We start from the raw sequence: 10968 nt of genomic DNA, 5'->3' as shown, positions 1-10968 counted from the left end.
TTCGTTAATCGCTTTGGCCGCCAGCGGCGCTCGCGAGTTATCGCGGACGGGAACGAGCGGGTGCCGAATTAAATCGTGCCCTATTAAAAATAACCGGAAAGACGAAATGGGAGGAGGATGGCGGCGAAGTGATATTAAACGGACAGAGATTGTTCGGATGATCGAACAAATTGAAATAAATCCCGGTTACCCAGCGCGGACCGGGTGAATGAAACGCGGCTCCCGCGAATTGTCGACGCAGTAAATTATTCGCGGTCGCGATGAATGGCAACGCCATAACCGGTATACCAATCGTTCCGCCCGAAAACCGAAAAACTTTCCAGGGAGATCGTAAAGTCGCGCTTCGACGTACCGTCCGCGGAGTGGTGGTGTATCGATCGTAATACCGCCGCCATTTTTACGAATCCGTCGTGTCGTAACCATCCAGGTACGTTTAATTTCGCCCGGACCAGTCTCCATTCTCGTTTCCTCGTAAACATCGTCCGGCCTTAATGACGGGCCGTTGCAACCGTTAACGAGACGAATTCGGCCCGGTTGTTCGGCCGCTGTTCGCTGTTAAATAATTCACCGGCAGACTCAAGGTTGTAACCTCGGGTCCTCTTTCCGTCGCGCATCCGCGACTCGATCATCGAATTTCCTCGGGACCTCCGCAACGACCAATTTTCCCCTCACACGGTTACCGGGCCGCGAAAGACGAAGGTCGCGAATGGGAAAGGTCGTTTGGGCTAATTTGCTGAACTTGGTTCGCGTGCTTTGCGAACTTGGTTGCTAATCCGATCGTAGTCCCACGCGGAAACGAGGACGCGAGATTCGCGAGTCTCGCTGTGCTGAACTGGCCTCGAGGCGAGCGACATTTTTCTAAAATGCTCGTTGCCCACTAAATAACGCGTTTAGCCTGACCTCGTTATGCGGCGTCGCTCTCTCGCGAGCGGGCCGGCGGTTTTCCGAAATTTTTTTCGTTAAATGTTCGCGTAGTTGGCCGCGCAAACTTTGCGGTGGATGGAGTGCCGTTGCGTGCAAACTTTCGCGGCCCTTCAATTTCCCGAATGTTCCATTCGGAATTCTACGTGCCTGGTCACGTGATTTTTCACGCCCTATTTCGGGCTACCGGGCTCACCGGGGGGTTTCTTAACGGCCTGTACCGGCGTCGTATACTTTTCCGAATTTCCTCTTAATCTCCTTGCACCTGCGAGGCTACCACCTCTAAATACTCCTTTTCCAACGGTCCGCGTAATCGCGCTCGCAATTTCCAGCGGAACTAAACACACCGTACAATGTAACTTAAGCCTAACTAAGCTCACTTGACTGTGGTGTTCCGCATTAACCCTCGACTGATACTCGCGCCGCCATTTTCCCCTCCTATACCTCTGCTTATGGCGGTCGTTTGCCTGAAACTTCCATCGTCTCCGGTCTCCGTGCACACGGAACGCAATAGTATCCCTTTTTCTCGCCAGGCGCTTCCTTTTTCCTTGCCAAAAATCAGTTTTTCGTTATAAGTATACGAGTATGCACTTTAACCTATAATACACGGGAAACTCTTTTACACGGATGTACAAAGCTCGAAAAAGCCCCCCTCGCTCGAGAATATCGGCCATCGTTGCATTCTAATATTTTTCAATCGCCCGGCAATATGGCGGCCGGCCGCTTCGTTACTCGTTAAAAGTTCACCCCGTTCGCGATCTCGTTCGAATCTGCTACTCTTTGCTCGGAGACCACGCTCGAGTCTTTATGGCGTCATATTTTCATACTCGCGCGCGCCATCGCAATCCCACCTGTGCACCATGGCGCGTCCAGGTGTGCAGGGACGTCCGGATAGACATCGCGGCCCGTTACGATGCGAGACGATACGACTGCTGGACCAGACTCGAGGTCGTAACCACCGACAGGAGGAGAGTGCTTTTTCCTTTCGAACACGCTTTCCCTCTTTGCTCTTTTCTTTCGTCTCGTGCAACGTTTGCCGTCGCGCGAATCGATACGATTCACCGTGTACAGGAAATGTTGCGCGATATCTTTGTTGTTACGTCGTGGCGTTCGTTCGGATAAACGTTACACGGCACACCGTTGTAATTCGACGCGGAATACGCTCGGCTCGATAGCGGCTGATCATCCGATTGACACTCGTTCGCGACGTCGATTCCAAGTACGCGTTTCCGCGGTGTCGCCGCGCGCGCGTTCGTCGAACAATGCGTTTTGTCCAGCTTGTTTTTAGGGCTCGTTGTTTCCAATCGGGTTTTTCCCAGCGATCCTCCAGAGCGGGCTGGCGTACTTTCACGCGTGTACACGCTCGGTAAGCGGGGAGTTACGATTCCACGAGGACAATCACGGGAATGCACTCCTTTGCAGGCATCTCGCGCAGCCGTAGGGATGATGCTGCCACGAGGATTGCAGCCGAGGCTATAATTAACGAGGCTAATGATCAAGCAATATGAATCTGGTCTATTCGCTCTATGATCATTCGCCGTGATGTCCATCTACTCGTTCACCGATAATTAATTGTACGCTAGTCGCGATATATTGAATTCCAGTGTTTGATAGGCGACGTCCGTCCATCGCTGTTCGCGTTTCATTACTGATCAACGATATTCTGATACACCATATTGCTCTACGATTTTTATATCGATGGAATTCCATAGGCGGCTAGAAATATTCGATCGGGTATCATCCCGCTGCTCTACGCTTTGTACATGCCACATACATAGTTCATATTCTTGATACGCTTCGTTCAAGAATGTTAGTGGAATCGGCTGTGCAGTGACAGCGATTGCTGTAAAACGATACGCGTATAAATAACTTATTACTAAACGGATACTAGGGCTCTTTAAAATCCTCGATTCCGGGTCAAAGGAAAGTCCACGCGATTGTTCCCGGATTTCCCGATCGGAGTATCGCATGGTTGATTTTATCGGCACCGAAGTTACCGTCTGGATTCCCTTTTTTCATTTTTCCCCCCTTTTTTGTTAGTTGAAATCTCTCGATTTTGTTTGTTATAGAAAATTCGCGAGGGGTTGATAGGAATAATTCCATTTACCGGTGAAGGTGGACGCGATAACGCGGAACGCGTTATACCATTGGAACGTTGGAAACTATTCACTGGGGGGAAGAGCAGCTTGCAACCGAAGGCGTTATACGATTCATCGGCGCGTTAGTCCTAGGGGCGTTATTGTTAGCCAGCGTTTTCATCCCGGGGTGACAATGGGAGAGGACCGCGTGGATGATAACAATTAATCGTCGCGTAGAAAGTCCGGACTCGTAACTCGGTGTAGCGCCATTTTGTCCGGCGATGTACGTATCGACGTTTTTGACGTGGACGTCGACTATTGTCCGGGCAATATTTATCATCCCGATTGCGGCGAAAATAAATTATCCAGCATCGCCTCGTCGTCACAATCGCCCATCCAACTTTTTTCGCCTCGCGATACGTCCCGCGTAAGCGGCCGATTCCTCCGCGTCGTCCGTCATGCTTTCTTCGCGCCGATTCCACCCTCGCGCACCCTTCCTCGATCGGAGATCGTTTTCCTCTCCTCTCTATCCGTGAGAAAACTCGTGGTTGTTAAATCGGGGGTAATTAATCGGATTTCGCGAGACACCTATCGAGTCGGGTTTATTATTCGTCACGTTGGCCTGTTTGTAGCTCGGAAGCTGATTAATGTAAACCGCGGGAAAATGTTCAGCGTTCCAGGGAGCGCAGAGAGCAGCGAATCGGCGCGTATTCGGGGCTGGAAGTTAAAAACCGTGACAAAAATTGTTATACGACCCTTCGTGCTCACGCTGTCACTCGTGTGCGCGCATATCGCGATAATACGCGATCGCGTGTACGCGTGCATGCATGTGCGTGCAGCACCCGTTCGTCTTTCGTTCCGCGTCCCTCCTGGCGTTCGCGGCCGGCTTTCCCAGGCAGCGGCGAAATTTCAGGAATTTGTCCCGTTGAAAACGTTGCTGGCCGACGATAACGCGATTACGCGAACGTCGCGCGGAACCGTGGCCGGGAAATAACGTTTGTTCCAGTGGAAACAGCGTAACGACCACTCGATTAGCGGGTCAGAATCGATACGTTCGGACACGGTAGTTTGCCACTCACCCTCACCCACCCTCTCTCTCCCTCTCTCTCTCTCTCTCTCTGGTCTCTTTGTGCGTTTATTTTTTTGGCAAATTTTCTTGAACCGAGGAGCCACTGACGAAGATCGCGTTCGTATTCCGGAAGGTTGGAGCCATAATTCGTGCTGCCGTGAAACTTGAGTCGTTTCGATTATCCCACCGAATTACCGTAATCCCCGCCCACTCGCATAACTCTGGATAATTAATCGATTTCCCGGTATCACGGGGAAAAACTGAAATTACGGTTCATCGATAGGCAGAGAGGCAACCCTCGGAAACCATGCGCCGATATTATAGATCCTTGGCTCTCGCCGGGTGCTGCGGGCCTCGCCATCCCCTATCCAATCGCATTCTTTCGGATCGCGAGTGTCTATCCAGTGGTCTCGCGTGTGACTGCGTGCGTTACCGTGGCGTGATTCGAAGCACGGAAATTAAAGCGCGATAGATAGGTAGACGCGGAGCTGCTACAGGGGTATGCGACGAGAACGGAGAGAGAAACGGAGGGTGGAAGAGAGACGCAACGAGAGATCCGCAGCAGGACGCGGCGGGTTAGACGGAGAAACAGGCAGACGACAAAGGGTGCGAGTGAAACGGAATTAGAGGAGGGGAAGAGGAACGCGGGCGTTAAATATGCATGCCGGGTAAAGCGGCAACAATAGAGGGTCCCCCGTCCCTTCCCGTTCGCAACCCTCGCCAGAGAGAGGTTCGCAGTTGATCGCGCGACCCGGGCGCAAAACACACCCCGCTAATGGCACCCCCGGCACTTTCTACTCGTGATACCCGCACCTTGCAACCCTCTATATACCACCTACCTATCCAGCAACACTCACCCTCTCTACCTCTCATCCGGTTCTCGCTACTACAGCCTTGCTCCTGCTCTTCCTACTTTCGGCTCCCCGATGCTCGACCTTTCCTTCTTTCCGTCTCTTTCGCTCCTCTTCTTCTTTCTCTATCCCCTTTCCTTCTTTCTTCCCTTCTTTTCCTTTCAACCCCGTTCCCCGTTGCTCGTGTACGTTTCAACCCTACGCTTTCTCCGTTTCTCCTGCCCCCTTTCCCGTCCACCCGCTGCCCGTCTCTGTCCGCTTTCCGCCGAGCTTGTTGCCCTTTACCCCCGACTCCGACATCTTTTTTCTTCTCGCTTCAACTTACCGTCTTTTTAATTCCGTTTCCGGTTCCCCGCGTCTTTTATATCGCGCCACGGCTCGAGGGCTGTTGCATCGAGAGAACGATTCGTTAGAAAGTCGGTCACGCCGATAAAACGATCTCGAGTGTGTGTCAGAGGGTGCGTGAAATTCAGCGGTTCGCTTTTCTGGCCAGCCTCGAGGGTTCTCCGCTCCTGCGACTCGCCACGCCGGAAATTTCCGTTCGCCTCTGTCTTCGTCTTCAACCCGTTTCGTTTCGTTCTCCACTGGGATGTTCGGTTTATATTTCCACGTTTTTCCTCCGCAACGATTTTCCGGATCGGCATGGCGGCGGTATCCGCGGGTGCGAGAAGTCCGCGAATTCCGTCGGTGGATTCGAACACTCGGCAACTTGATATCGGACAAAGCTGGCTGTCGGATTGGAGGAAAATCCGGGGTAATACCGGTTCCGTCGTTACGAGGGATACTTGTTACAAAGTTTGAATGTTGTTCTCGGACAGATGCTTATTCGAGAACGAGACTAGCCCAGGGCTGGTGCTCGTCTTGCTCCCGTTCGAACTTTCGTAGCTTCCGGTGTTTAGCCGAAGTCTTTTTCACGAAATCCGGACCAGACGTTCTCGTTCCAAGTTCGACACGGTACGACCGATCCGGCCGCGTTTCATTTCGCACCTCTCGATCGGCAATCTTCTCTTCGCCCTCCCACGAGTCCCCGTTTCGGAAACTCGATTATTTCGCCAAAGAGAGAGCTCGCCATCCGGCGAGAAGCAGGTATTAATTTAACTTTCGCGAGATCCTCGGACGTCCTTTTTAACGTCCACCGATCTTTCGGTTGCTGTAACGCCGTCGGTCCTTTCGGTGATATTTAAACGTCCAACTAGTCGGAAGTTAATCGAAACTTGGATCGCGCTGGTCCAGAGGATAGGCTGTACACGGCGATAGAGCGGAGAGAACAAGTACCGATTGTTGCTTCGCGAAATGGATCTGTATAGTCGGTCGGTCGGAGGACGAGTGGCCGACAAAACACGCGAAACGTACAAGAAGGCCGGGGATATAGCCTGCTTGAAATGCGGCCGGCGTTCGCGTCTACTTCCGATCCATCTGGCTCAAGACGGGCGACAAATCGAGTTACCGCCCAAGAGCCAAGACCAAAGAGTCTTGGCAGCCTTCTTTTCCTTCCTTCCTTCCTTCCTTCCCAACCCCATGTCCCGCTACCCGTCGGCTTTGCCAGTCGTAGTTACCGGCTTCTTTTCTTTACTTTTCACGCCAGTTTTTTCCCGCTACACCGCCACAAAACCCCTCGAACTTCTAGGATCGCGTGCAAAGCCGATGGACGAAGGAGAAGCGGAGAATAGAGACACGGTTCGAGAGAATGAACGTCGAGCTCTAACCCTGTTTAGCGTTCGAGATCGCGAGTAAAACGAGTTGCCAGCTCGTTAGACGGTTCGAGTGCCTCCGATACTCGAACTCCCATCGGTGGTGATATCGCGTTCCAATGGTACGTAGACTCCTCGCCGGTTATCCGCCTTTTCCCTCTTTCCCGTGCGCTTCGCTTGTTTCGCTTTTCCCTGCTTTTCCTATCAACCCCCAGGGTTCCACCTTCTTCCCTGACTCGATGGAACACCGGGGGACCGGCAGTGATCTGGTCAACGCACGGTTCATTGAATAAGGTATCACCGAGGCCGAAGTTTTATGAGGTTAGCCCGACGCCGGGCGTCGGTGTGAATGGAGTTCGAGGTAAGTCCGGTAATGGAGATGGACTTTGCGAAAGTATTTGCTACGCCGCGTTAAATAATTTGCGAGCTGGCCGCGTCGATATCGGGACCTGCGGCAGGCCAAGTTAGATTGATTATTACATCCGCTATCCGGCACCCAGTCTTTTAATTACCGTGTAATTTTAGCCTGGCTATAATTATTACCCGCGGCTGAACTCCTACAATGAGTATAATTTCTCGGTTTATACTTCCCTTCTCCCATTACTATCTACAATATTGTCTTTCCGTTTGTTCCCAATTTCATTCGCCGATTAGACCCATGCGCGGATCGGAAGAGTTTCTCCTCTCCTCGGCTGTTGTCCGATCGCGATAAAAATGGCGTGGAAGAATGTCGGCGAGACGGAGGGAGCCCGCGGAGCAAGGATGCAAGCGTAGGAAGAAAGGCGAGATGAGAAGACGATGATAACCTTATTTAGTGTCCCGTACTGCGCGCAAAATGGATTACCAGAGGCGCGGCCGGAATTCCCGTGGGTCGCGGTATCGCGTTCGTCGAGGACGCCTCGCATCCTCGCGCAGACCTCGCGCGGTTCCGCTTCGAGCGGCGCGAGCATCTCGGGAAGGAACTGGGACGGGAGGAAGCGCGATGGCTACGACTGGAGATTTCGTTTCACCGATGAATGGACGGACGAGCGAGTGCAACGCGAAGGGAACGAGGGACCTGGGAACTGGCTGGCCAGTGGGCGGTACGATTTACCGTTTAAAAGCGTGCAATTTACGTTGGAAACTCTGGCAGTCGATACGGCTGCGTTTAATAATTCAGCCGGCGTTCCGAAGCGTCGGCCAGCAAAAGGAGCGCGAGCGATCGGCCCCGGGAACAAACTCGATTCGGAGCTACTTTTCTCCGCGAGACTCCAAACGAAATCATGCCTCTCGACGACCCGCGCACCCGGCTCCGCGATAGCAACGCTAATTGAGATTCCGCCCGTATCGCTTTTCTTAAGTTTCCGCGTCTTTTTTCAGGCGACCGTGGCTCGATATTCCCGGGAACCTTGTCCACGCTCGCCGTTCTCTTCTTCCTCCACGATGCTCGGATAGTCTTGACAGCTGTAGCTTTGCAAATCGAGCATGTGGAATTAGCACGTAGCGATCGCGAGAATCGTGGATACCAGAATGGCATACTCGAAGCGCGAAATTATCTAGCCCTTTGACTACGGCAGACTTTGAAACGCACCGGTCGTACCACGCGGGTAGGAATTCATTTACAATGTCCGTCGAGAACGGCAAAATTTTGGATAGAGATGCGCCCCCCGTGTCAGAAAAGCAAACTGTGTTCAGCGCTTATATGCGCCTTCCGTGTCGCAAAAGCAAAATTTCTGAGCGCGTATATGCGCTCACAGTAGCCAAGGGGTTAAGGATTATTTTAATTTAACCCTTATCGGTCGTAAGTCACCTCTCATCTGACAACAGTACTTTGTCGTTGCGGTCATGCATCACGCGGGAGATGACAAGAAGGACATTTTTCGCACATTTACCGAAACCAGCTACAACCTAGTGAGAATCACACGTAAAATGCTAGCGACCGGTAAGGGTTAACCCTTTGCGCTCGACGATTTTTTGGCTAAAGAAGTGTACGAGTTGTAAAATTTTCCGCTATAAGGATGATGATAGTTCTCTAGTTACGTTATCTTAAATTTGACATATTGATTAATATCGATCTTCGAGATTTAATCAAGTCACGACTGAAGGGCGCCTGTCGAGCGCAAAGGGTTAAATCCCGCTTGTTAGTGGGACGAGGTTAGACAGATGAAAAGTAACACACGCGAGATCTAGTTGCAATAAAGGTGCTACGGGAATGTTGGGTGGGCAACAGAATAGACGTAGTTCGCAAATATGCAAGGGATTTATTAACACTCTGTTCTCAATTCTAAATGCTAAATGCTAAACTCTCATTGAGTAGATGACTGACATTCGGTCCGCTCACGTCTTTGCACCCTTATTTAAATCTTACACTTTGTCTTCTTCTCCAATCACTCATTCCTAGATTTTCGTTCTTCGTTTGCATTCGACACTGTCCAATAGTAAATTCGAAGCCGATCAATATGACGACTCGACTTAGGAATAATGGAATAAACATCGAGATATAGGAAAAATTTCATAAGTCGTGGCGTAACATACGTCACTTCCATTGCAAATTGATTTTGATCTTGACGTACATGTATAATATATACACGGTATAAACGATCAGGGAATTAATAGTTGAAGTTACAACTTAGATTGTCAGGAAATAATATTTTTAAAGACATGCACCAACGTTTGGCTACCCCCGAGTTCTTGTCGAATATTATTATATATCCTACACTCGACAGGCACAACGACAGGCACAAAATTTAACCCTTTGCACTCGGCGATTTTTCCTTACAGGAAGATAGTAATTCGAAGACTTTCTGCCATAAAGTCGACGATATTTCTAAAACAATAAGTAAGAAATCGTATGAAAATTAAGACGTAGAATTATTTTACTTCGATATTGCACGCATCGTTGGGTAATTGTAAATTTGGTATAATAATTAACATCCATTTTTAGAATCTGATTAAATGGTGACCGAGAGGCGCCTCTCGAGTGCAAAGGGTTAAAGAAACTCTACAATTTTTACACAATTTCACCGCGAATGAGGTACAGACGTATAGCGAGATAATTTGAATGGAGTTCTTCCAAGACACGTCATTTTTCGGAATTAAATATTGATTCGAGGGGTGAATGCTAGAGTCTCCCTTTCCCCATATCATTCGCAGTCGTAACAAAATCCGCACACGCGGAAAACAATCGGCGAACTCGCGATTCGTGCCACGATGTTGCATTTTCGATGAAATTAGGGCAAAGGCGAGTATCATCGCGTGGGTTACGACTCCAGCGGGAAAAGGCATAACGCGAGGAAGCGTGGATGGCGCTAGGGGGTGCGAGGAGGCCGGCGAGGTCGGGGCCTCGTGTGTTTCGTTTGAAAATTTAATTTCTCTAATTAAAGTGCTGGCGTGGTCGGTACATCTCGTGCCGCTCTCCGCGTCGTTCCTCCCTCCGCCGTGTCCCGGATGCGGGCCGTGGCCGCGGTCTAGCTTTTTCCCCGAGTCACTCGTTTCATTAGGCTAATGAAACTTTTCTTTTGACGAAGGCCACGCCAAACAATTTTGCCGGGGCGACGGCGGATCCGCCGCGGGCGACGAGTCACGCATTTAACATTGCGTCGCCGGCCGTGTCAACCGGAAGAGCCTCGCGTTTTATGGCTAATTAGGCGTGCACGCTCGCACGTTTACGCGTTACGCGATATTCCTGGACAGTCTGGGATAACCTGCCATCCAGCCAGCAACGTAACGCGATTTAAACGTTTCGTTGTAACGAGACATCGATGTTTAATTTAGGGGTCGAGGGTCCTGTGGCGCCATCATTCTCACACTCGGCATTGGGTGGATATCAGGGTCAAGGAGGTTCAAGGATGCAAGTCCTCTGTAAATCCTCCGTTTCCTATATATAGAGTTTCCGAACTTTCCAATGGTACCCCTGTCTAAGATTGGGCCTGCTAGGTAGCCATACTGAGTCCACTAGCAGGCCCATGACGAAACGCATCCATTTCTTTCCCTTTCGTTCCTTTTAGCACCGTCGCCATATTGGGGATACCTGTCTAACAACCATAGGGGAGGACCACTCACAGAGCTAATCATTCACCAGAGATTCGCCTCATCGGCGATTTTCGAAGCAGGATAACGTTTTCGGGGGTTCCCAAAATGGAGAAACGTGAGATTAAGTCTTTTGGGTGGGTCCTCCCCCATTATTGTGCCCATTATTTGCCGGTTAGTCGACACGTATCCTCGGTATGGCAGTGTTGATAGAAGGGATGAAAGGGAAAAGAAGGGATGCGTTTCGTCCCGGGCCTGCTAGTGGACTCATTGATAAGGCTACCTAGCAGGTCTACTATTAGGGATACTATTGGAATATTAGGAAATTCTATATATAGGAAACGGAGGAT

The sequence above is a fragment of the Eufriesea mexicana genome, unplaced genomic scaffold, assembly GCF_001483705.2.
Source record: "Eufriesea mexicana isolate 0111107269 unplaced genomic scaffold, ASM148370v2 scaffold474474858, whole genome shotgun sequence".
Taxonomy (NCBI): Eukaryota; Metazoa; Arthropoda; class Insecta; order Hymenoptera; family Apidae; genus Eufriesea; species Eufriesea mexicana.
This window is presented reverse-complemented; position numbering follows the sequence as displayed.